The 27,571-nt window shown below is 51.0% G+C and overlaps 1 protein-coding gene across 1 annotated transcript in view; it reads left to right on the top strand.

Annotated features, from left to right (window-relative positions):
• The first annotated feature begins 10,952 nt into the window (after positions 1–10,952).
• LOC133353950 (lysophosphatidic acid receptor 6-like) overlaps positions 10,953–27,571 on the top strand; it is a 39,702-nt gene continuing 23,083 nt past the window's right edge. Inside the window, exon 1 of the mRNA XM_061570479.1 lies at positions 10,953–11,086. The gene's annotated coding sequence lies outside the window, so the exon portion shown is untranslated. The remainder of the gene's footprint in view (positions 11,087–27,571) is intronic.

The raw sequence follows: 27,571 nt of genomic DNA on the forward strand, positions 1-27,571 counted from the left end.
AAAGACATCCCAGCTGAACCCGGCAAGTCGCGGCACCTCACACGTTCGGTCCACATGCACGGCACGTTCGGGTCGCCGCTTAGCGGTGGGGGGACCGCGTATGGGCACCGGGGGTTCGGTTCGGCGAGAGGGGTCCGTACACGGCCCGAAAGCAGTCGAATGGTCCGAATTGGCCCACAGGATAGTGGCTGCGTCGGCCGGGTCGTCCGTGGTAACGGGGTACATTGACGGGGTTGAGGTCCGGGTGCTTGTGGACACGGGTGCGTCGGCCACTATCATTTCGGACCTTATTTATAACATTCTTCCCGTCCAATGTCGACCCCTTCTGCCGGTGGACGTACCGTTTTACGCGGCAAACGGGGGATCTTTGGGAATCATCGGCCAGATTCGGGCGACTATTTGTATTGGCGATATAAAATTGGCGGGTCCTATTTTTGTATCATCTTCGTTGGCCGTTCCTTGTTTACTAGGCACGGACTTTCTGTCTAAAATGCCCATCAAAATTCTCATAGACCAGGCCTGCATTGAGCTTCCGTCGGGACGGCGGGTTGAGTTTTTGAAGAGTCCTACTAAGATACGCACGGTTTGTGCGACGGTGCAGGCGCTGGCAACCTAGACTGTACCGTTGCCCCCGGGTTCGCAAATGTTGGTACCCCTTCGGTTGAGGAAACCCCTCGGGGCAGATGCGGGGGCACAGGGAGTTCTGTTGGGGCCGTCTAACAGAGCTAAAGGGGGCCTCGACTTAGCGGTGGCCCAGACCATGGTGAGGGGGGACAGTGAGCCATTCGTTATGGTCCTGAATACGGGGTCGCGGCCGGCCGTGATTACGCAGGGAACGGTGCTGGCTCACGCCGCGCCGCTACCCGTCGAGGAACAGCTCGTTGCTCACGCTGATTCGAGTGCCAATACGCATTCTCAAAGTGAGGAGGGGACGGAGTGGTTGGACTCGTTGTGTGCCGGGTCCAGTAACTTGTCCAGTGTGCAGTCGGGTGCATTGAGGGGCTTGCTACTCGAGTTTGCTGACGTGTTTAGCAGGCACAAGTATGATATTGGCTGCACAGACCTGTTGCGCCACCACATAGCTACTGGGGACGCGGCCCCTATTCGACAGAATCCCTTCCGGCTCAGTACAGCCGAGAAGGAGCATGTGCAGTCGGCAGTTAATGACATGTTGGCGGCCGACATCATTGCGCCCTCTTCCAGTCCGTGGGGTGCTCCTATCGTCTTGGTTAAAAAACAGGATGGGTCCTTGCGGTTCTGTGTCGATTTCCGCCGCCTAAACAAAATCTCAATGGCCGATGCGTATCCGCTCCCCAGGATGGATGAGTCTCTGGATGCCTTGGCGGGAGCACAGTTTTTTTCGACGCTCGATTTGCTTTCGGGATTTTGGCAATTACCCCTCGATGACGAATCTAAACCAAAAACCGCTTTCCGGACACCGGGAGGCCTATTTGAATTCAACCGATTACCCATGGGTTTACATTCCGCTCCTGCCACATTCCAGAGGCTCATGGAATTGGTTTTGTCAGGCCTCCAATGGGACACCTGTTTGATTTACCTCGATGATATCATCGTTTTCAGCCGGACTTTTGAGGAGCACCTCCAGCGACTAAGAGCGGTGTTTCTCAGGATGCGTTCCGCTAAGCTTAAATTTAAACCGGCTAAATGTTTTCTGCTTCGGGAATCGGTCAGGTATTTGGGCCATATCGTTAGCCGTTCAGGGATCTCGACAGACCCTGCTAAGACGAAATGCGTCAGCTCATGGCCAACGCCGACCTCTGTCACTGAAGTCCGCAGTTTCATAGGATTCGCCTCCTATTACCGTCGTTTTGTCAAGCAGTTTGCCACCATAGCCAGGCCCCTGCACGCTTTGACGGCTAAAGGGGTGCGGTTTCACTGGGGGTCGGAAGAGGAGGCCGCGTTCTGCTCCCTTCGTGACGCCTTGGTGCAGGCTCCCCCCTTGTGTTACCCCGATTTCACGCAACCGTTTGTGCTCGACACGGATGCCAGTAACACGGGTATCGGGGGAGTGCTCTCACAGGTGGTCGGGGGGGTCGAACGGGTGGTCGCCTACGGTAGCAGGGTTCTGTCCCCCGCGGAACAACGCTACTGCGTGACACGTCGTGAATTGCTGGCGATTGTGTTTTTTATACAGCAATTCAGGCCGTATCTTTATGGCCGTCACTTTACGGTTCGCACGGACCATGCGGCTCTCCAATACGCTATGCGGGTGGCGCAGCCATCCGGCCAATTGTCCCGATGGTTGGAGGTCCTTCAGGACTACCAATTCACGACGATTTACCGCAAGGGGTTGCGCCACTCGAATGCGGATGCATTGTCGCGGTTGCCGCCGCGTACGGAATGCGCATGTCTGTTAGGATCGGCGCGGTGTAAACCCTCTGTCGCTGTCCCCGCGGAAGTTGTGCTCGCCGCCACGGATACTACGGGGGTCGACGCTCCCACGGGGAGGGACTCGCTGTTAGCGTTGCCTCTCATCGAGTGGGGCCGTCTGCAAATGTCCGACAGCTCCCTACTCACGCTACGTCGGAAGGTTGACGATCCCCAGGGAAGGGAAACGCGGGTCGGTTCCTGGGTGTGCAGACAGGGCCTTTTGATGAGGTGGGACAACATGTCCCGGCGTCACGTGCTCGTGGTGCCGTTTGCTATGCGGGGTAGGGTCGTCCTGGCTGCCCATGAACGACTCATGCACCTGGGGTTTCACAAAACGCTCGCCCTCATTCAGCGAGACTACTATTGGCCGGGGATGGGCAACGACGTGGCGAACATTCTTAAGGGATGTGTAGGGTGCGCCCAAAGAAAACCACCACCAATAGCGGCTAATCCACCGCTGCAATCCATTCAGGTTTCGCGCACGAACGAATTGGTCGCGCTGGACATCTTGGGGCCCTTTCCCGCTACGCCTCGGGGAAATAAGTTCCTGCTGGTTGGCGTAGAGTACTTCACTCGCTGGCCCATGGCATGGCCACTCGCCAACCAGTCGGCTGCGGCAGTGGCGGACGCCTTTGTCCAAGGTTATGTTTTGGACAAAGGCGCCCCCGAACGCTTGCTGACGGATCAAGGGAAAAATTTTTCGAGTGTTTTGTTGCGCGAGGTGTGCGACCTGTTGGGTACAAAGAAAGTACGTACCTCCCCGTACCACCCGCAGACTGACGGTATGGTTGAACGTCTGAACAGGACGATTACGTCTATGCTGTGCCAACAGGTATGCGATGACCAGGTGGATTGGGACTTACAGGTACCGGGGGTACTAGCGGCCTATCGGATGGCACCTCATGCGGCGACGGGGTTTTCTCCATTTTTTCTGATGTATGGGCGGGAGGCCGATCCGGCCATGGACGTCCAACTGGGGATTTCCCAGCCACGTGCAAAATCTAAATTGGCAGACCATATCAAGTTTAACATCGCCAAATTGGCTGAAGCGCGAGAGGCTGCGAGATTGAATTCGCGGTCTCGGCAGATCGCGAACGAGCGATTGCATGGACGGAAGGTGCATACGCACAATTGGGAACCGGGCGATAAGGCCTGGCTGCATTGTCCACACGCACCGTTGGCTACGTCCCCCAAACTGTTGAGACCATGGAGGGGACCGGTGGAAATTGTGCGGGTTGCACGACCCCAGAGTATACAGATTAAATGGGGAAAACGCCGTTGGTACGTGCACCCCTCCCGACTGAAACCCTACGCGGCGCCGCGTGACCCCGGGTTGTGCCGTGACGACCGAGCGTGTGATGTGACCGTCGACTCGGGGAGGGATGTGTCGCAGGCTGATCCTCACGTGTCTCCACCTGACCCACCCCCAGGTGTCTCGGACCTGACGGCTGTTGACCGTCGGAAACCGGAACCCCGCGGCTCGCGCGGAGCCCCGATGCCTGGCCCATGCCTTCCTGAACTGCCGGCGCCACCGGATGGCCAACTGCGTCTGGTGCCGTACGACGGACCGGCAAGGCGGACTCGGGCTAGGACGCAACACTTTTCATGAAAAAGAAAAAGAAAATATAATTTTCCTTTTTTGTTTAAAGCCCGACCTCGCTGCCAGGGTCCCCCTCTGCCGGGGTAATGTCCCGTTCAAGGGACGCTCGGACACATTGGGACGCTGCACGAGTCGGAGAGAAAAGAAGAGAAAATGAAAAATATTTGTTTTTGTTTTTATTGTTACTCTTTCCGCATACACATTATCGTTGCCACTCGCCGGATTGCGCATATTGTTCTTGTTGTGGGCGTGGCGGTTGCTGGGTTTTGCGGATTGCGGTGTTCATGTTGTGTTGTTAGGGTTTTGTTGTTATGTTACGGGGCACACATAGGGGTGTTGTATATTTTATTAGCAGCCGGGTCGGCTGCGAGCTATGTGGTAGGGGGTGATGTAGTGGTGGTATTGACGTGCGCCGACAGTGATGGATCACGGGGCGCGGGGTTGGGCACGCGATGTGGGCGTGGTATGGACGCGCGCGCGGGTGGTAAGGCGCGCTGACACAAGCTGGGAAAAGAGGATCGTAGCGAGTGCGCAGTGATTGGTCAGATAAGTGGGTGCTCTCAGCGACGTCCGCAGGAGGGGTATAAAGGGAGACGCGCGAGAGCACTCGTGGTCAGTGTTAACCAGTTGAAGACCGAAGACGGGGTGGAGGAGGTAGTGGCCCGAGACCCCTAGTCCCGTCGTCCTTGTGAGGACCGGGGCCCTGTGTGGCTCGGAGCCGAGACTGGGGGACCCGTAGTCCGACGCCCGTGTGGGTCGGGACGGTGGTACCCAGAGCCGAGACGGGCACCCCCGGCTGGGTGTGTCCCGGAAGGCTACGGGGCGTAAGAGCCCGTGTCAGTATAGCTGAGTGGGTGTGGGTCACCCGAGTAGCTAAGTGGGTGTCAGTCACCCGTGCAACGAAGTGGGTGTTAGTCACCCGTGTAGCTGAGTGGGTGTGAGTCACCCGAGTAACGAAGTGGGTGTTAGTCACCCGTGTAACGAAGTGGGTGTTAGTCATCCGTGTAACTACAAGTTGGTGAAAATAAAGAGTGTGCTACCCATGAAGTCGTCTCCTGCCGAGTTACTACTTTACACTTGCATAGCGGTCGGGGTATGACACATCACACGTACACAAGATGACTGCCTCCACTTACTGCAAAATTGTTGGCGCCATCCAAAAAGGGCAGTGGCTCACGGATGACATCGTGCAGCCACTGTGTAATCCCTGCATTTGTGTTTGTCTACTCTCTGCGGCGTGGATTGACTCCCTGCACATTCCTCTTGACAAATTAGTGCCCACTGCTGTCACTAATAGGTTTTGGGATAGAACGGGTCTTGGATAAAACGTAAACAACTCGAACTTACACAACGCCAAACGGATCCTCCCTTCGCTGATGTCCAGTGATGTTTTGCAGTCATAATGTCATTTATCAGTGTCTCAGAATTATCATCTGGTAATGCAACATGTTGTAAAAAAAAAATAATGGGATTTATAAATGGAGCAAATATTCCCCTAACACTTACATTTCCAGCAAGTCATATGTGAGCAAATAACGATCACAATATGATGATGTATTTAGCGAAACAGATGACACGATTATCGAGGATCTTATACCGTACGATGCAGTATCCCTGTATCATGGCAATCCTTGACGAGACGATACAACAATAACAATTGACACAAATCCATCTATTTTGCCACTGGTAAAGGAAGTCTCAAAGTGTAAATGCTTACCCCAAGCTCTCAATACTCTGATACTGCGCTGTCTTCGAGTTGTACGCCCTTTGGCGTCATCTGGTCCAACACCAATGGAGACTTGGCTCTAAGAAAAGCTGTCTCGGGTGTGGACCAATCAACTTCAAAGACTGCATATCATTATCATAATCAGAGTTGTTTCTTTTTGTTTGCATTTTGACTGCTTGTGTTGTGGTTATTGCAAACATGATGCCTTGTATAAAGGTATCAGTTTTTGTACCAGTTGAAAGGGTAAAAACCTATTACCATCTTAGCCAGTTCAAGCCTCCTCTTTGTAAACCACGTGACTTCCATGTGGCCACCCCCACTCTCAATCCCTCCCCGACTCCCTGCCACCGCCCCCTGTGAGAACAGACGCTGCTCCTCTTCCGTGCAGCCTACTTCTGCTCACTCCTTCCCACTTCTCCCTCTCTTCCCTCCCTCCCTTCTCATCATCATCACCACCCTCTCGTCCCCGACATCTCGGCACCATCGAACTTCGAACAAAGACGGTCACCGCATCGCGCACTTTCAGATGCGATTCTGCGGCTGTCTGGAACGCTCTTCCCTTTTCATATCAGGAAGCTACTGGAGAAATGCACTTTTAAATATTACTGGTAGGAACCTCCTGGTTACACCAGCCTACAGGGGATTATTGTGTCCGTCCGTCGTGCAGGGAAGGGCTGGGTGGGGGGAGGGGGTGGGGCTTGGTGGGGAGGGTGGGGCTGGGTGGTGAGGGGAGGGTGGGGAGGGGCTGAGTGGGGAGGGTGGGGCTGGGTGGGGGGTGGGAGGGGTAGGGCTGGGTGAGGAGGGACTGGTCACCTCGTGGTGCCCTTATAAAACTCAACGTTTAACCTACTCACGCCGGCTTGTGCCCGCCCTCACAGTCGGGCATATTTGCGGAATACACCACGCCGACGTTGACCCTGACCATTGACCGAGCAACCCAACGTTCCTACCAGCTCCCTCCTGTGTTCTAGATTGAAAACTCATTCCTTTAAAACTGCTTTTTGTGTTTAGTTTGTTGTCCTTCCCCCGCACCTCCGATTTGCCCCGTTGCCCGGCACTTATTCTCTCTTCCTCCTGCTGCTCATCTTGAGCCGTACCCTCCTCTCTGTCTGTCTTGGGGACCTACGCCCCAACCTCCCTTCCCTCTCACGCCCATCTTGCCCCCCGGTCTGCTGCCCTATTGGGCAACTGGCTCTACTCCCCATCGCGTGGTGGTGCCACGGGTCACGCTGTGAGCGTCTTGACTTTGGGGCCATAGGGAACAGGGATGGACCAGCAGGGGCAACACAAATAAACTAAACTTTTTTCTTTTTTTTTTATCAGGTAAGACCCACTGAGATATACAACGCCCAACGAAGTGGCTAATCATGTGAGAATTTACAGCAGCTAAATACTCTAAACGCGTGATGTTCATTCTAAATGTGGAGGGGAAAAACCGGAGGACCAGGAGGAAAATCCACGTGACCACGGCCAGAAAGACACGGAAACTCCAAATATACAGCAGGCGTCATGGTTGGAATCGAACCAATGACATCCTGTATACCTGGCGAAGTAGCTAACATCTCGCCACCGTGGCGCCCTAATGCGTGCGTGCATCGTAAAGTTTTACTTGAAAATATACAACTTTCATGCCGGTTTGTTGGACTTTAATGTCCCAATGTAATGTACAAAAGAAATGCCAATTTTCCTTGGAACAGCTGCACTCATTTGAGTTAAACGGCAGTTTATTTTTTTATTTTTGTGGGTCAAAGTGAAGACGTATTTTGTCGACATTTTGAATGTCGTGCAGTTTGAAAGAAGCGCGCCTCGTTACATCAAAGGGTGCATCGTGGCAATCACCCGACAGGTGTTTGTGATGAAGACGTTACTGGCAGGAAATAGCAGGCACTTAATGGATATGAGAGTCTCAATGCAATGTCTTGAACATTATTGAATTCAGCAAGCACGGCTTTACTGGTTCAAAAAGGAAGATTACCCGACTCAGGCACCTAAACATACACAGATACACACAAGTACAGTCTCCAAACCTTGTTATCAACGACATGATCGCGTCTTGAAAACTCACCTCTTTACGTTGCTTTTCACGCCCTCGTTCTCCCCGTTCACCCTGGCTCTCTTTATTTCCTCCTTTTCATGCACAGCGCATTGGGACCCTATGGATGAAATGCGCTTTACAATGTAAATTAGTATTATTATCATTAACATATCAGCGGAAAACAGGCTTTCTCTGCACTGGTCTACAGTGTGCGAGAGGGAGCTGTCCAATAAAAACAATGAATGTTTTATGTTAAGGCTCATTGAGCATTATCGCTCTTTTTCAGAAGCAACCTGGTCTCAAATGATGGCTCAAAGAAGTGGTTTATATCACGTGGAAATTTTATAGCAGCCAAATACTCTAAACGCGTGATGCTGTGAAGGGACAAACCAGAGGACCCGGAGAAACATCCACGCGACCACGGAGAGAAAGACAAGCAAACTCCAAATATACAGCAGCAGGCGTCAGGGTCGGGATCGAACCCACGACCACTTGTACACCAGGCGAGGTAGTTAACATCTCCTAGACACCGTGATGATGATGAGAGAGACACTCAAACTCCAAATCTACAGCAGCAGGCGTCAGGGTCGGGATCGAACCCACGACCTCCTGTATACCAGGCGAGGTAGTTAACATCTCCTAGCCACCGTGATGATGATGAGAGAGACACGCAATCTCCAAATATACAGCAGTAGGCGTCAGACCTCCTGCACACCAGGCGAGGTAGTTAACATCTCCTAGCCACCGTGATGATGATGAGAGAGACACTCAAACTCCAAATATACAGCAGCAGGCGTCAGGGTCGGGGTCGGGATCGAACGCACGACCTCCTACATTCTGGGCGACCGAAATAACATCTCACCATCGTGGCGCCCCCTTACGCTTTCTCTGCATCGGTGCAGCGCATTGCGTGTTGCCTCTATTGCTGTCTTGTCAACACAATCAGGTGATTGTGTTGGTAGGACACAATCACCGGATTGTGTCTTGCAATGAATGAACCAGGCAACCCACAATGCACTGGGCCGAACAATAACGAGCCTGCGGGCAGCTGCAGAACATTAGTGCTTCCACTGCTGTATGGCGGTGAAGATTGTTGGCAAGATACAGTAGATTTAGCTGTGACGGTCCCACCTGATGACGGAGATTCTAGATTTGAAGCTTTCGTGACTGCAAGGATTCATACTCTTAGTTCTTTCGGTAAAGTCACGTAGGTAAAAAATGAAATAAAAAATAATAAAATAAAACAATGAAAATCACGACGTTTCGGAGGCAACACAAGTCTCCGTCATCAGGTGGGACCGTCACAGCCAGATTAGCTGCATCAAGTGATGCAACACAAGTCTCCGTCATTAGACGGAGACTTGTGTTGCCTCCGAAACGTCGTGATTTTCATTGTTTTATTTTATTACTTTTTATTTCATTTTTTACCTACGTGACTTTACCGAAAGAACTAAGAGTATGATGACGGAGACTTGTGTTGCCTCCGAAACGTCGTGATTTATTATTTTATTTCTATTATTATTTCTTTTATTTATTTTTATTTTTACCTACGTGACTTTACCGAAAAAACCTAAGATTTTTAACCCAGCGGCGTCGGCGTTGTGAGCTCTGTGAACATCTGGCACGTGTCGAAAGCCACTGGGAGCTATGCACTTTTACATCATCGAGATTGATGAACTCATTTCTGTATAATTTATTTTTGTGTTTGGTTTCTTGTCCTTCCCCCGCACCTCCGAAATAAATGCAACATACATACAGGACGAAACATTCCGTAGTTTTATCGACAACATTAAATACGTAATTTAATATTTAGATCAGTCATTTTATACCGTATGTTGACTTATTAGCATTTAATATTAGGATATACGAAGTTTATGAAATATTGTACTCTATCTTGCCCAATATATAACGGAAAAGAGAAATCAAAACGTAGCAACAATTGTGATTCCGTAGGTAGGTAGGAAAGAGTTGCATTACATTCTGCATTGCGATGCTCACGATTTATTCACAAAATAGGTCACGCAGGCAATGAATGTATCTCCTTTAATTCATACATCTCTCTCTCTCCACACAAACATACACATTGTGTCAGTTTAACACATAGGCTTTCGCGACCAGAATCATCCATAATTTTTTTTAAAAAATTGTGTTAGATGGCGTAAATATATTAACGACACATTAATATATCAACGCGATCTAACCCCAAAAAACCCTGTATTATGGATATATATTGTGTCTGTTTACACATCCGACGGGTTGTGTCGAAACGAAGTGAATGTTTCTTGTGGAAAGAGACGACGAGGAAGAGAGCTGCCCAGGTCGCCCTCGTCATTCGCGATCTCAGCAGCGACGCTCCCACGACCGCCCTCGTCACTCGCGGGCGTCATCGCTTTGTCCGCTGACCACGTGGGCCCAGGTCGCATCCCGCTTGCCGCGTGCACTGCCGCCTCCTAGCGGCCACCCTCCCTCGCCTCGCAGCCACGCCCTCAAGCCTCGCAGCCACGCCCTCAAGCCTCGTAGCCACGCCCCTTCGCCTCGTAGCCACGCCCTCAAGCCTCGTAGCCACGCCCTCAAGCCTCGTAGCCACGCCCCTTCGCCTCGTTGCCACGCCCTCAAGCCTCGTAGCCACGCCCTCAAGCCTCGTAGCCACGCCCCCTTCGCCTCGTAGCCACGCCCTCAAGCCTCGTATCCACGCCCCTTCGCCTCGCAGCCACGCCCCCAAGCCTCGTAGCCACGCCCCCAAGCCTCGTAACCACGCCCCCAAGCCTCGTAGCCACGCCCCATCGCCTCGTAGCCACGCCCCCAAGCCTCGTAGCCACGCCCACAGCACCCGGAGCCCCGCCCCATGGCGCTGTAGCCCCGCCCTTGGCTTTGGAGTCCCCAGCTCGGTGGCCCCGCCCCTATGCCTGGAGCACCTCCCACCAGCCCCTGGAGCTCCGCCCACACCTCTGCAGCCCCGCCATCAACCCCGACCCCGGACCCTGAAGCCCCGCCCTCCGGCTTTGTTGTCCCCGATAATTAGCTCCGCCCCCTGCCCGTAGCCCCGCCTCTAGCACATTGGGCCCCACCCCCATATCAGTGGCCCCGCCCACATATAAGTGGCCCCGCCCCCCAGAGCAGTGGCCCCGCCCCCCAACCGCCCTGTAGCCCCGCCCTCGTAGCCGTGGCCCCGCCCCCGGTGAAGCGGACTCCAGACCGTGCAGACAGAGGGAGCAGCAGCAGCAGTTGCTGCTGCTACAACGGAGAAGAATCAGCGGGGTGGTGGTGGCGAGGAGCGTGGCGAGCGCGCTGCTGGTGACGCTGCGGAGTGATGGAGCTTCCGCCCACGATGGAGGTGAGTCGCGTCCCCGGTGCGCTGCGTCTTGTCGCCGTTGTCGGCGCGTGAACGCAGCGGCACGAACAATGCGCAACGCGCACAGCAAGTGATCGCACCGCGTGCGAGCGAGCGATGGAGCGAGTGCATGCGACTAACACTCCTGTTCCGGGGGCCGACACAATGAGCGCAACTCTCGGACGCCAACACGACTCCTGACTTCTCCTTCCCGATGGATGTACTTGGCCTCTTCCGCGGGAATGTGGAATTGCCACCAAATGGCTCGTAAAGTTGCCGCTTTGAGCCCAGCCGGGGCGGGGGGGGTGCTGGCTCGGCGTTGTTCCTTGTGGCTGGAGGCGCCGGATTGAATGTTCCCCAGACGAGTGGGTGGCGAGGGAGCGTGGGGGGAGACTCTGACCCCCCCAGTGGGTTTCCCTGGCGCGGCACTCTGGTGGGAGTGTGGGACGAAGCGATGTGTGGGAACTCTCATTCTCTCCCTCTCCCGCTCTCTCTCTTCCACTTGGAACAGACTCTGCGTATTTATTTGGACTTCGGGGTGAATGCCGATGAGCTGTGAGACTCTTTCTCACAGATGTCCAGTCGGTGCGGCTCAGAACGTCACGACAAACAAACTACACAAACACAAACACGATGGGAGTGCAAAGTCTAGGATGTGTCAACAAATCACTTGCAACATATTCAAGTGAAACTTCACTTTAGTTTTGTATCTTACCAGGTAAAGTCCGCTGAGCTTTTAGCTTCTTTTACGGAAGCGACCTGGCCACGAATGGTTGTTGCTCAACGTAGGTTCGACGGCTCGGGAGCTCACCCTCTCCCAGGACTCTTAACCCGCACCTCCCCCAAGGACTCGAACCGGCACGCACTCCCAGCCCGACGCAGATCCGACCGTGCCCGTCCAGTGCTCGCCAAGCCGCGTTGGCTTCCAGGTGCAGATACAGGAGGGTCACTTGGGAGGGTAAGTGCAAGGTCTGCTTTGCATGTATGTTGAACTTCTTTCGCACCGTACGTAGCCAACCATCATCGGAGGTGTGTCGCACTCGTTACACACACAAAGCGCTCGCCTCAAAAGTGAACCACGATACCTCGCTGGTCTCATCAAGGAGCATAAACCACCACCACCACCACGCGAACTGCGGTCATCCTCGAAGCAGTGGGATTTGGCTGGCCATCGAACAAAGGCGCCTGTCACCGCGTTCTTTCAGACGCGCTTCTGTGGCCGTCTGGAACCCTCTCTCCCGATATTGGAAAGCCGCTGCAGCTGTGCGCTTTTAAATGTAAATTGGAAACTAAATTTTTTCTTTTGAACTGCATTTTGTGTTTAGTTAACATTTCCCCGCACCTCCGATTAGCACGGTTGGCTACGTACGGTGCGAAAGAAGTTCCAGCGTGCGTACATAGCCCAGGCCTACCGCTCATACCAAGGCCGTAGCAATGGAGTCAACATTGGGGGGGACCAAATCTTCCAGGGGGTCTGGGGGTCCCCCCCCCCCTCAGAAAAAAAAATCTAAATTTGAAAACGAATTTCCAGCCATTTCCTGCCTCGAATAATTTAAAAATTCACTAACACATAGGATGGACTTTTTATTTATGTTTAACAATAATGTCTAATAGTGTATTGTATTACATTGCTCTGTTTTTTTACCTTTTCTTGTTTCATTGTATGTAATGGCAGAGATTAGGGATTTATAAAATACAACCATAACCACAATCATATAAACAGAAATCTATTTTATAGCAATATATTCGGGGGGACATTTTGAGCATATATATTATAATGACGACCGCCTTGGCTCATACTCACCCAGGACTCCGACCCTGATGCAGGACTCCAACCCTCACGGAAAGGACTCTCTCTCTCCGTCACCCAGGAGACTGCACTGAGCCTGTGGACAACATTCTTTGCTTGGCTCCCATCCACACACGACTCGCCAACACATCGCTGCAGAGTGGGCAGGCAATCGTGAAGGCCGACTCGTCGCCACTTATGATGATGGCTCGTTGTTGAGCGTCACAGCACGTTGCCTGTGTCCAGCTCTTTGGCCAGTCTACTTGGTGGTGGACAGTCGTCTTCGTGTGGCTGACGTTGATGTTGAGCAACTGGAATCCCACACCAAGGTGGCCGAGCCAGACGATTTCATCATCAGCAGCAGCGGTGTTGTCCATCGCTGTTGACGATGCCTCCTCCTCCTCCTGCTTCGTGTGTTTGAGTCCGTTACATGTTCCGTATTCCATTCTGGTTGACCACAATCACCGTGCACTGGATATTTTTTTAATGCATTTTGTGCTAGGAATAATGATGAATCGAAGCGAAAACTTAACAAAAAGTACTTTACCAGGAGAGGCCTACTGAGCTGTGGAGCTCTTCTTCAGAAGCGACCTGGCCACACGTGATAGGTCAATGAAGTGGCTTATCACGTGGAAATGTATGGCTGCCAAATAGTCTGAACGCATGATCAAAATTTGGAGGGACAAACTGGAGCACACGCAACCGCGGGGAGAGAAACACACAAACTCCAAATATACAGCAGCAGGCGTCAGGGTCGGGATCTAACCCACGACCTCCTGTACACCAGGCGAGGTAGTTAACATCTCCTAGCCACCGTGATGATGATGAGAGAGAGAGACACCGCAAACTCCAAATATACAGCAGCAGGCGTCAGGGTTTGGATCTAACCCGCGACCTCCTGTACACCAGGCGAGGTAGTTAACAGCTCCTAGGCACCGTGATGATGATGAGAGACACGCGAACTCCAAATATACAGCAGCAGGCGTCAGGGTCGGGATCTAACCCACGACCAGTACACCAGGCGAGGTAGTTAACATCTCCTAGCCACCGTGGCGAGTATCCATCTGAGGAATGGAACAAATGTTGAGAAGACGTCCACTCATGGGAGATGGAGCGATGAAACCAGTTCCATATGCAGGTGCTGGGTGGATTGTCACATCGCAGGATTTTGAGAGGTGCAGATCCAGGAGGGTCACGTGGGAGGGTAGTGCAAGGTCTGCTTTGCATGTATGTTGAACTTCTTTTGCACCGTACGTAGCCAACCATCCTGATCGGAGGTGTGGAGAAAGGACAACAAACTAAACACAAAAATCAGTTCTAAATAAATGTGTTTGTCAATCTCGATGATGATTTAAAAGTGCATAGCACCAGCGGCTTGCTGATATCGGAAGGAAGGGCGTCCCAGACAACGGCAGAAGCGCGTCTGAAAGCGCAGCGTGGTGGCGATCCTAGAAACTCCGCAGCGAATGGTACCGCGTGGAGGTTTTCACAATGGGGGCGGCATCTTAGGGCAGGATGTCTCAAAGTGTGCCAGTGTGTCCCGTTCAGATCACGATTACAGATCGTGTGCGCGTGTGTGTGTGTGCGTGCGTTTCTCACAACGCGGGGGAGCAGTGGCGAATCTCGGGTCACCACGAACCCGGTGACCCGAGTTTGATTCCCGCTTATGGGCAACATCGGTGAATAATTATCTGAACCGGTCCTGCGGTGTGTAAACATCAGCATCGGGAGACAAAGGCGGTCGGGCGTGGTGCTGGCCATCCACCCCACTCATGTGCCGTGCCGGCCTTCATAGGTGCTCGCTAAGGGCACTTGCTCCGACAGTCTGTCCAAGGCTATCTGGGGGACCTTTGTCTTTGTGTTTCTCACACGAGATGGGAAGCACCGGTTGTAGTTGACGCCCTTCCTTAATTGGAATGTGTGCGAACAGCTTCACGTGGGAAGTGTTTACCAATCATCAGGGGCGAAAAGCGTGCCCAAACTTGAAAGGCATTGTTAGCATGGACTCGGACGATGGTAAGTCCGGGAGGGAACAAACTGGTTTAGTGAGGCCATCAATGATTTTGGTAATAATCGGCCCAATATAGCCCCTCTCGAGGGTGTTTGGCCTACTCTTCTTCCACTGTAGCTTGTGTTTTGTGTCACGGCTGAATGCATATAAATGTTTTTGTGGTGCTGCTGCTGCTACGTTGGCCGTTTATCCGTCAGTAACAACACCGAGGGCAATTGTCAGCTATTGCACTCGATACAATTTCATCTATAGGTTTCTAAAGAAAGCGCTATCACCGGCGATGTTTTGAGACGTCATTATTGAGGGGGGGGGTGTCTGACTTTTTGTGACGCCGTGTGACGAGGGGGGGGGGGGGGCGGTCAAAAATCGTCCAAAATCGCGTGACGTCATTTATGGACGGCCCCGTAATCCTTGCACGGCACAACAATTATAACCACCGCTGCTCACGCAATGCTTACATGGGCGGGAAACGAAGTGTTATCTTGAATGGAAATGATTCCTATCAAGGGGAGTGGTGGGGTGGGGTGTGTGTGCACGCGCGCACTTTTACGGAGCCACATTTGGAATGACCTCAGCCCGCGCGCAGCGCTTGCGAGCACATTGAGCTTGTGCCAGGCCGAGTTGGTGGTGACTGGCAAGCCCAGCTGACTGCCTGGGGCTTGTGGGTGATTTGACACCAGTTGGGAGAGGGTCGAGTGAATTGTGCATTTTTATTTTTATTAGACTCTTTCTAATCATTAATGCTTCCGTAAATTCAGTGCCGGAATTATCCTCGTAGCAAAAGTAGCTGCAAATGCTACGGGCCCCGCACTTTCAAGGACCCTGCCCGAACTCCTTTCAAGCTTATTTTTTACTTTTTAATTTCACCTACGTGACTTTACCGAAAGAACCAAAGAGTATGGGTCCTTGCAGTTACGAAAACTTCAAATCTAGAATCCTTTCAAGCTATCAATTCCGGTTCAGTGATTCTGCACTTGCACTATTGCTATAGTACTATACCGCCTTCAACTTGTATGAACGACTGGGTGTTTAAGGTTAGCGATTTGTCATATTATCTGGCTGTATAGAAAATGAAAAAATACAATTATTTCATTATGCAAGTTTAAAATTAATGTTTTAATATTTACGTGTTTTATATTTAGGGCCCCTTTATACCGTATTACACAGACCCCACACTAGCTTCATCCGGCACTGCGTACATTTGGTATTTGCGCCAATCTGATGGTGCAGGGCAACTGCGAAAGAATCCGCGACGTTCACACACGGATCATGGTCTGGCAGTCGGCAACGATTTTACTTTGTGGGTTTACCAAATTGAGTCACTAGCGGGTTTGTACTTTTGTAAAATGTGGCACATTTTGACCGCGACGCCCGGCGGGACAATGGGCCGAGTGGCGCCCGGTGATCTTTAACGTGCCGAGTGAGTCTGCGCTTTGTGTGGTTACAACAGAGGTCGCAACCGGGTACCCGATACCCGTACCCTATCCGATACCTGGCTACCCGTACCCGGCCGGGTACAGGTACGGGTAGCCGTTTGCGACCCTGGTGCGGCCGGGTACGGATACGGGTAGGCCGTGAGTCACTGGTGAGTAGCTGTTTGTCACTCATTTCCCAACGTCTTGTCTCTTCTCACTACTCAAGTTCCTAGAATCAACCCACCCGCGCCTGCAACATGGCTTCATCCCAGAGGTCACAATCAGTTACCCGATACCCGTACCCTACCCGTACCCAGCCGGGTACGGGTAGGGTACGGGTACGGCCGGGTACGGCCGGGTACGGGTACCCGTTTGCGACCCTGGTGCGGCCGGGTACGGGTAAGGAATCAAAACCCGTTTGCGACCTCTGGGTTACAACCAGGGAGAGCAGAGCGCCTGCCGCATTCAAACCACCACTAACCTCAGCGGCGAGCGCACACCACCCATGGGCCACCAAAAACATTCCCAGTGAAGAAGGCTTTCTTCACCAAAGTTCATTTTCAGGCCCTTGCCCTCCTTTTGTTATAATTATTAGTAATTTTAATCGATGTGTTTTTATACTTGTTGTGTTTTATATTTATTTACCCGTATTTTGTTTCAGTGCTCTGTGATCTGTGGATGAAGAGCGCTTTTTAAGTCCAATTTTGTTATGATGTCAGCATCCACATTGCCGCGTGCAGTGGACACTGAACAGCGTTACAGGGGGGATGTCTCTTATTCATCACTTGGAGTGTGAAAATCAGGGATCCACCAGATACGTTACCAAATGTTTCACGTGACATTTAACTTTGAGTGCTATAATCTCTCGATTATAAGATGCCCCAGAAAGTAAGAAGCGCCCCAAACTTGTGCCTGGTGTCAATAAAGTTGTACAAATCTGATCCAATGCCCATAGCCGCCATTCGCCACTCAGTGACTGTGACGTCACCACGGTGCCTGTGCCAGCCCAGGTGCACTTTGGGGCTACCACGTGAAGTGTCGACGGCTCGCTGACAGGAGGTCACGGGACAGACCCAGGTGCCATGGTTGGCTGACTCAGACGACTAGCAGATGCACCAGCTGTAACCCCCTACTGTGCCAACTTCCTGTATTTTATCCGCCCGGCGCTCCGCTCGTTGTTGTGAGCGTCGCTCCTCTGGAGGGCGACTGCCTCCAACTGCCCAGTAGCGTCCTGAACGAGCCCTCGACACACGCACACGTGGTTGCAAGACGCACCCCTAACTTTTGTTTGAAAACACAGCAGGAACAATGTGCGTTTTATAATCCTGGACAATTTGGCATATTATACCTGGACTGGAGCAAGACGGCTGCTTTCAGCATTAATTATATACCCACTCGTTTGTGCGTGCAGTAGTGTAGCGATTAGCGCTGCGCTATGCTACGAACCCCGGCCACCCGAGTTCGATTCCCGCTCACGGCCACCAACGCTGGTGTCGATTATTTTAACCGGTCCTGGGCCTCCTCTCGGTCGACTCAGCCTTAAATGAGTGCCTGTTGTGGTGTGTAAACGTCAGCACTAGGGAGACAAAGGCGGCCGGGCGTGGTGTTTGCCACCCACTCCCTCATGTGCTGTGCTGGTCTTCAGAGGTGCTCGCTAATAGCACTTTCCCCAACAGTTTAAAGAATATATGGGGGGAGGGCCTGTGTCTTTGTATGAGCATTATAAGGCATAATGTATGTTGTATGTTTTGTACACTATGTAGTTTATGTATGCATGTGCACATGTATGGCATGTGTGTGTATTTGTGTATTTACTTGCGTGTGTAGAAGTGTAAACATTGAAACGGATAAAGGTGCAGCCCTGAAATGTCCTGCTCATACCACTGCTGGTGTAAGGTCCTCCCACGAGGAGAAGCTTTAGATTTTGCCTCTGCAGAGGGCATTTGGCCTTCTGTTCCACGTTGCCCAAACGTCTTGGAAGAGGTGGGATTGCAACACACTTGACGTCACCACACGCGATCTGCCAACTGACTGAACGTGTGTGTGCCCACTTATATTGTGTCTGTGTGGCAATCTATCATTGCTACGAACGAATTGCTGGGACATTCAATTCACTTCGAGTCGTGTTCAAAGGTTGCAGCCTGAAACATTTCTCATCCTCCTCCGTGGTTTTCCACTTCATCCCACCGGCTCAACACTCTCTATAATCTGGCCGTGCATCCCTCCCTGGTCTCCCGATAACCTAATCTCTGGTCTCCTGATAAACTTCACCATATACTCCTCGGTTCATGTCACCCAAGCCCATTTCCACGCCATCCCGCTATGATTTAATACCCCAAGGCTAACACATTCCTGCGGAGGGAGCTGGTAGGAACGTTGGGTTGCTCGGTCAATGGCCAGGGTCAACGGCGGCGTGGTTTATTCCGCAAATATGCCCGACTGTGAGGGCGGGCACAAGCCGGCGTGAGTAGGTTAAACGTTGAGTTTTATAAGGGCACCACGGGGTGACCAGCCCCTCCCCACCCAGCCCCTCCCTACCCTCTCCTCTCCACCCAGCCCCACCCCTCCCATTTTTGATGCACGATGGATGGACGGACGGACACAATAATCCCCTGTGGGCTGGTGTAACCAGGAGGTTCCTAGCAGTATAAATCTTCCGGGTTAGAAGCCGCTTGGCTGCCTCACTCCATGCACCCTGATGCTCCAGTCTTGTTGACACAGATCGCCTTACTCTTTGGGTGTTTCTTTTCGGTGAAGTCACGTAGGTGAAAACAACATAAAGAAGAAAACAACTAAATTAAATCACGACTGCTCCAGCAAAATGACTGTAGCGTGTGTAATTTTGCTGGATCAGTCACACCTGATGACGGAGGCTTGTGTTGCTTCCGAAACGTCGTGATTTAATTGAGTTGTTTTCTTGTTTATGTTGTTTTCACCTACGTGACTTTACCGAAACAACCAAAGAGTATGGATCCTTGCTGTCACGAAAACTTCAAATCTAGACCAGATCGCCGCCTTACTGTCATAACAAGGCTGTCCACTCCGATCTCGGTATCGTCGCCGCATCTCGACAAATGAGGTCCAAGGAGGAGCAGGAAGAGTTCCTGGACCACTCCCTGGTAATCTCCCAGCGGCTGCTACCCCCTACACACACACACACAGAGCCTCTCCACCCCTGACCCGCTTCCACCTTCACCACATGCCAACGTCAGTAAGTGTATCTGTGCGTGTCGGATAGTTTGTGTGTCTTTGTAGAGTATCTGTGTGTGTCTGTTAGTGGAGAGCGGTCGTGTGCATGTAATAGAGGGTCCTGGGTTAGATCGCGTAAATATATAAATGTTGTGTCGTTAAACCCGCCACCACCCGGCACAGCCGATTAGTAAGGTTTGTGACGTAAACAGAACGTGCCAATTCGTTACTAGTTCAGCACAGAGGTGTGCTGGAGAGTAAACCCACAACATTTACAATTCGAGTACGACGCTTCGCCAGTAATTACAACCAGCATCATCAGGCGGACAGACTGATTGTTATTCTTGGTTCTTTCGGTAAAGTCACGTAGAAGGGAAATAATAAAACAATTAAATGTATTAAAATATAAAACAATAAAATTCTCGCGACCTTTCGACTGCAACACAAGCAAATAAAAATTTAGACTGATGATTGTTTACGCGACAAACCTTGCTAATTGTCCGGGTGCTGGTGGGTTTAACGACACGTTTATATTTTACGCTTTCTAACCCAAAAACCCCTTACATGGATAATATTGGTCACGAAAGCCTGCGTGTTAAAGCGGTCGTGCAGCGGTTAGCGGGTCTGCGCTACAAACCCGGCGAACCAATTCGGTTCCCGCTCGCAGCCAACATCGGTGACGATGATCTGCACCAATCATTCGACTTCCATGAGGGTCGAGACGGCCTCACATGAGTCCCTGGTGTGCTGTGTAAAGACAAAGGCGGCCGGGGTGGTGTTGGCCACCCTCTCCCTCGGGGGCCGTGACGACCTTCATATGCGCGGGGTGGGGGGAGGGATCTTTGTCTTTCTGTGTATATGTGGTTTCATATATATACACATACACACGATAAGACAAAATGGCGAAGATCCCCTGTTGGGGCAAGTGCTGTTAGAGAGCCCCCTATGAAGGGTGGCACTGCTCACATGGAGTGGGTGGCCAGTACCACACCGCCACTGTCTCCCCAGTGCTGGTGTTCACACACTGTTCCAGGGACTCGTTTAAGGCCAAGTCGACCTAGAGGAGGCCCTGGTCCGGTTTATTTATTCGCCGCTCTCAGTGGTCGTGAGCGGGAATCGAACTCGATTCTCCGGGTTTGTAGCAGTGCACTAACCGCTACACTACCACTCCCAACATATATATTGGCACACACACACGCAATACACACTACACACACACAAGCACTACACACACACACGCACTACACACACACAGACAAATGCTGTACTGTACGTACAAATGTGGTGGTGCGTCTTTCAGTCATCTCAGTCGGTCTATAACACCGGGGCCTGTCCTGTGATCCCCAGCCAGCTGCGACCCTTCCCACACCTCAAAGTTCATCTGGCCTGGCACAAGCACCGTGTTGATGTCACCACCACTCAGTGATGAAAGGCGACTATTGTTGGTGTTGTTGGCGGGGAGCGGTGGTGTAGCGGCGAGCGCACTGCGCCTATGAACCCGGCGGCCCACGTTCGATTCCCGCTCGCGGCCAACGCCGGTGACGATCATCTGAACCGGTCCAGAGGCTCCGAGAGGACGACTCGTCCTCTGAGCGTCAGGTGGAATGTGTAAACATTTCCACTGGGGAGGCAAAGGCGGCTTGGGCGTGGTGTTGGCCACCCACCCCCGCGTGTACCGTGCCAGCCTTCATAGGTGCTCGTAAACAGCACTTGCCGCGAATGTTCGCAAGGCTATGTGGGGTGCGGATCTTTATCTCTTGTGTGTTCCTGTGTGTTCCTACATGTTCCTGTGTGTTCCTTCACCTTCGTTGGGTTGAGTTTGTTCTGGCCCCAAGCTGGTCAGAGCAAAACGACACTCCTCTGACGAGAGCGCACAAAGATCAAAGACCAGATTATTCCGCTCGTTTATATTTCTCAGGCACAACATTGAGGACGTGCAAATGCCCCATGTGAGCCAGCCACTTCAAGGGTGGTAGGTGGTGGGGTGGAGTGGTGAGCACTATTGCAGCAACACTTTGTAAAAGGAGTTGCCACCTGTCCCGGGTTTGACCCGAACAGCTGGGACTCTACATTGGGGCTTGACCCGAACAGCTGGGACTCTACATTGGGGTTTGACTCGGCAGAGTCCAGAATTCAGGAGCTTGTGCAGTACAGGCGGCAGGAATTGATTTGTTTCGAGATTTGGTACCGGTTCTGCTGCGTTGAACCTGGTGCGTGGTGTGGAATTTATTTCGCACCGCACATAGCCAGTGGGGCCGTCCATAAATGACGTCACGCAATTGCGGGGAGGGGGAGTCAGACATTTGTGACGATGTGTGACGAGGGGGGTGTTTGAGAAATGTGACGTCACATCAAAATGCGCAACTTTAAATAAATATAGACAACACGTTCTACTTAATTAAATTTACTTTTTGATAAATGTTTTCTGCTATAACATCAGAGTGCAGCGCCACATTAAATACGCACTACTACAATGACAATAGTTTAAAGCGATTTGAAGCATGTTTTATTTTCAAAATGGAAACATGGTTTGGGGGGGGGGGGGCAGAGCTTTGTGACGTCATGTTTGAGGGGGGGTCTAACTTTTCGTGATGCCGTGTGACGAGGGGGGGGGGTCAAAAATCGTACAAAATCGCGTGACGTCATTTATGGACGGCCCCAGTATCCTGCACAGTTTCGGTAATCGTGTCGAGCGAGCGCCGTCTTGGTTAGGCCTCCAGTGTAAAGGGTGGCAGGCCCCGTATATCCCGGCAGTATCTTCGAGTTTCAGGAGACTTGAGTTGACAATTCGGCTCCAGCAGGATGGGGGAACGCGTGCAGGCTGGCAACGGGAATGGGTCTCGAGCAGCGAATCTCAGAGTGCGGTCACCGCCAGTGAGTGGTCCCCGGCGATCTGGACAACAATGGTAGCGACTTTCGATTTAAAGCTTTCGTGACTGCAGGGATTCACATTCAGACGCTGTCTTCCCGACATACCTGTTCTTCACCTGAGGACGGCTGTTTGCGTTGTGGCCCAAACGTCGTGAGAATCATTTTATTATGTTTATTTTATTTTATTATTTTCCTTCTACGTGACTTTACCGAAAGAACCAAGAAGAAAAAAATGGTGGTGACGTTTATTTACTTTTTGTTTCGGACATTGATATTTTACGAATGATATTTCATTTCAAAATGAAGTTAGGTAAACTTCCCTGACTATATACTACCCTTACCCTAAGATTTAAATGCCCCCCCCCCCCCCAAAAAAAAAAAGAATAATTTTGCGACTGGTATTTTGAGAGAGAGAGAAGTTAATTTGTTTTGTAAACAGGAGGTGGGGGGCTGAGTGGTCCACGTGCCAACAGAGTTTGAGAAACGCCGCTCTAGACTGTGAGTGTTTAGTAGTGGCACGATGATGCGTGTGACGTATCATCGACAAATTACCTAAATTAGAAAACGGTTGGCTCCGTGTTTGTATTTGTACCGAGATCTGGTTTCCCGGTTATTTGTATTGAACGTTATCACAGCTTTTGCTGCGCAGTTGTTGATCGACCTAATCCTGGCCGAGAGAATACGTCCGGGTTGGGCCATCGGTGGAAAAGACGGTGACCCCGCCGGTGTGTCCCAGCAAACACGTTCCGCTGCTTTCGGGAGACACGAGTGCACCACCGTTCGGCTCTCGTTCCAGTCCTAGAGAAGGTGCGCTAGGTCGCCACGGGACAGGGCAAGAACACGAGTTTTGTTCCTGGGTGTTAAGTGTTATTTGCTAATTGCTTATGCCTCAAAAGTATCGAAAATGGCTATTATTATTCCCCACAAACTTTGCTTTTGTGACCAGGACTTTACGTGACGGAATGACACAAATGCACACCGCGTTTTCTCATTGAAAATAGGTAAATTTCAAACTATCACTGTTCTGGTCACAAAAGCAAAGTTTGTGGGGAACAATAGCCATTTTCTGTACTTTTGAGGCATAAGCAATTAGGAAATAACACTTACTACCCAGGAGCAAAAAATTAAATATATTATTTGTTCGACAGTGAGTTTATCGAGCCTGAGAAGTGTTTGGTCTTGGCACCTGGCTCATTAGTCACGTGCAATGGACAGATTACCTACATTCCCTCGGTATCCCTCGCTCTGTATGTGTACTCCGATCTGGTTACCAGTGTTGTGTGCTGCTTTATCTCAGTATTTGCAGCGGTGGAAACGGGCTGGAACGCCCCGGTGGGAGTGCGAATTTGAGCCCTGTGACTGCGTACCGGATGGAATCACGGATTCATCTTTTTTTCCTTATCTCCCCCTCCCTCCCCAAACTTTCCGCTAACTTGTAAGGTTCCCACACGCAAGAGTGTGAACTCTCTCCTCTGTTCTGGCTGAACTGCGCTGGCCACGCCTCTCTATCAGCCAGCAAATCGAAGACCCAGTCATTGGTTTCATCACCACCCAGTATATATACTCATTTTCTCAGTTTAACACGTAGGCTTTCGCGACCAATATTATTCATAATCAACGTTTTTGGGTTTAGATCGCGTTATTTATAAATGTGTCGTAACCCTCCACCACCCGACACGGCCAATCAGCAAGAAAGTGTCACGTTGACAAAAGACAAATAGTTCACTGCTTTAGCCCACCGGTGTGTTGAAGAGTGAAACCGCAACATTTACAGCGAAACGTCAAACTCAAAAACTGTAAATGTTGTGGTTTCACGCTTCAACACACCGGTGGGCTAAAGTAGTGAACTATTTGTCTTTTGTCAACGTGACACTTTTTTTACTGATTGGCCGTGTCGGGTGGTGGAGGGTTACGACACATTTATAAATAACGCGATCTAACCCAAAAAGTTGATTATGAATACTTATTATCTACTACTTATTTTTGTTAATTATGAAAAAGCCATAACAAAGGAATTGCTTCTAACACGTGGCTTTTCTCTCTACATGCCCTAGAAAATAAACCTCTTTTGGGGGTCACTCCACCCCTGGTACGAACAAAAAGTGATAGCATCTCTCCGCTCAGAACACACATACCTCCCCTCGTGATGTAATTCCAATTCCAACCCCTGAGTATAACTTCACAGCAAGTTTGATAATAATAATAGACCGAACGCTGACTTCAGAAACCCGTCCGGGCTTTCGGTCTCCGCGTACAAGGTGGCGGGCGACCCTCGGCTCCGTGCGCCCTCCTCGCCGCGGCTGTAAAACCACCGTCCGACGTGCTACACCGTGCGGCCTCGCGGTCGGCCACCGACCCTAGCAGGCCACCGCCGCGACCGCACTTGTGCCTCCATCCCGATCGCAAGCGCCAGGCGCCACGCCGGATTTGCCAGCAGGACATGCGGGGCGCGGCGTTCAGAAGCCTCCCCTCTACCACCACCACCACTACCACCAACAACCACCATTGCCCTCCCCCCACACACTGCCTCCCGTGTCACGAGCGCTCCTGCAGAGGCACAGCTGCGCGTGGGGGGAAACGGGATAGCCTTGGGAATTGGTGACAATGCACTTCCTTTCATTCTAAAGCTGCCTCGCCCAAGGCAGCTGCTGAGGAAGTGGTCCCACTTCGTGTCACCGAGTCCAGCACCACCGCGACTTTCCAAGGTGCTCTTAAAATTATAAATTGTTATCGTTGTGTATTACCTGTTGCAGCAGCAATCATCATTATCACCTGTTGCAGAAGCAGCAGCAGCGGCATTGGCTGGAAACGAACGAGTTCTTAAACGGAGGTGAAAACACACGTGGAGGAATATACGAGCGTGCGCACACGACACGTGCACATATAGGTGCACACAAATCATGCGTATGGCTGTTGAACTTCTTTCGCACTGTACATAGCCAGTCGTACTAATCGGAGGCGCGGGGAAGGACAACAAACTCAACGCAATCAACAGTTTTAAATAAATGATTTTTCAATCTAGAGGATTGAAAAGTGCATAGCTCCGGTGGCTTCCTAATATTGAAAGGAAGAGCGTTCCAGACGGCCACAGAAGCGCATCTGAAAGCGTGCGATGCGTTGAATGTGTTGGTCCGATGGACAGCCAAAAGCCACTGCTGTGATGATGACCGGAGTTCACGTGATGATGGTGATTTGGTGATGCTGCTGCTGTGTTGGCAGTGGTGCACAAGCACAAATAACAAAAACAAAACATTTGACACTTTCATCAATGACACACACTGTGGCCTTAAAATGAAAAACACATTTAATAAGCAACGTTTCGGGGAATGTCCCCCAACTTTTATAGAAATTGTAAATTATTTTAAAAAATGTATTTTACTGGCCCACTGAGCTGTGTAACTTTTTCAGAAGCGACCTGGCCACAAATGATAGCTCAACGAAGTGGCTTATCACGTGGAAATTCATAGCAGCCAAATACCCTAAACGCGTGTTTCCAAATGTGGAGGGGAAAACCGGATGACCTGGATAAATATCCACGTGATCACGGGGAGCACATGCAAACTCCAAATATACAGGCATCAGGGTCGGAATTGAACCCACGACATCCTGCATACCAGGCGAGGTAGTTAACATCCCGCAACCGTGGCACTCTCCCTCAAGCCTCGCTGTGCATGTGCTATGAAGGGCAATTGCTTCAAACGTCACCCATATTTCTGTATGTTACTTTTAAGACTATAGTGTTATTGTCGAATGCATTCGAGTTTTTCATAAATATTACACGTTGTATGAGCACAGGCCTCCGATTAGCGTGGATGGCTACGTACGGTGTGCAATAAGCTCAACAACACCAACATATAAATACATACTCTGTGTAAGCATGGATTCATTGTAACTGCTCTACCTGCCAGACATGCCAAGAAGAGGGGCCACGTGTGATGCCCTGTGCTGGCTTCTGCTCCCCTCCGCCTCCTCCCGTGCCCGTTAATGATCCGGGCTGTGCCGCATTGCAAAGAGGATCCGGACACGGTGATTGATTGACAGCCGGGCGGTGGTGGTCGTCGTGCACGTGGCTGCCGGTAACCCAGCGCTGTGGAGGCAGCAGTGAGGGTGGGCGGATGGCATCGATGTTGAGAAACTCCCTTTCCCGTGGGCGTCGATGAGGTGCCGTGTACCCTGGCTTGTCGGGGGAATGCGGTAAAACCAAAACGTGGATTCTACACCCTGTTCTGTCTGTATGGGATACAGTGTTTCTCCCTCGCACGCGAGGTTTTCTCCGGGCGCATCCGGTTTCCTCCCACATGAAGACACTCATTGGCTGATAACGCCTAAATCTATATATATAAAATGGAAATTTGTGAATGTGTGTCTGTTCGAAATGTTTAGCGTATTTCCCAACATGCAACAAACTTGAAATTTGGCATGTGGGTCGCTTCCAGACTGTACACAATGCAAAAAGTATAAATATAGGCTTTTGTATTATGGGAGGGGGTGGCGCAATAATGGATATATTTTGCACGACAAGTGAGCGGTGACGTCACATCTGTGATGTCACCCGCATGCGGCAGCGTCACGCAGTGTGCCTGCTGACGTCACGCACCCCCCCCCCCCCACCCTCCGCGTAGGCCGTGTATTATATTAATCAAAGACAAGAATCCAAGTCTCCGGCGAAGCCGGGTAGTAAAGCTAGTCTATATATAGAGAACCGCAAATCTTGGGCAATCGTCGGTACCAGCATCACTCGTGGCTGCTGCCTTCTCTGTGGTTCCTCGTGTGTCGGCGTGTTACGAGTTAAGACTTTTTATTTACACGCTTTTATTTAACTCGCTCTGTCTGTTGTTGTTGTATCCTCAAATCTTGTAACTCAAATTTTACCTACTTCCCAATGTGGTATCGACTGCAAACTTGGTATACTTATGTCATACTGATGACAATACTATATTCTATCATAAAATATAAAAACATATATTTTTAAACATTCATTTTTATATCTTATGTTTCGGCTTGCCTCTAATTGTCCATGGTAAACTGACGTTGGCTGTGATTGGCCACGGTCCCTGACGTGATGGCAAGCTTCGGGGCCACTTCCTGGAGTCGTGGAGTTCTGCCATTACTCGTACGGTACATTTCATTAAAGCGTGTTTTTTTTAAAGTTTTTTTTTAAATATTACTTATTTTTATTATTAACTGGATAAATAATCTGACTGCGTGGACTA

Source organism: Lethenteron reissneri, chromosome 45 (genome assembly GCF_015708825.2).
Source record: "Lethenteron reissneri isolate LAM-NWPU_2019-01 chromosome 45, ASM1570882v1, whole genome shotgun sequence".
NCBI classification, from domain to species: Eukaryota; Metazoa; Chordata; class Hyperoartia; order Petromyzontiformes; family Petromyzontidae; genus Lethenteron; species Lethenteron reissneri.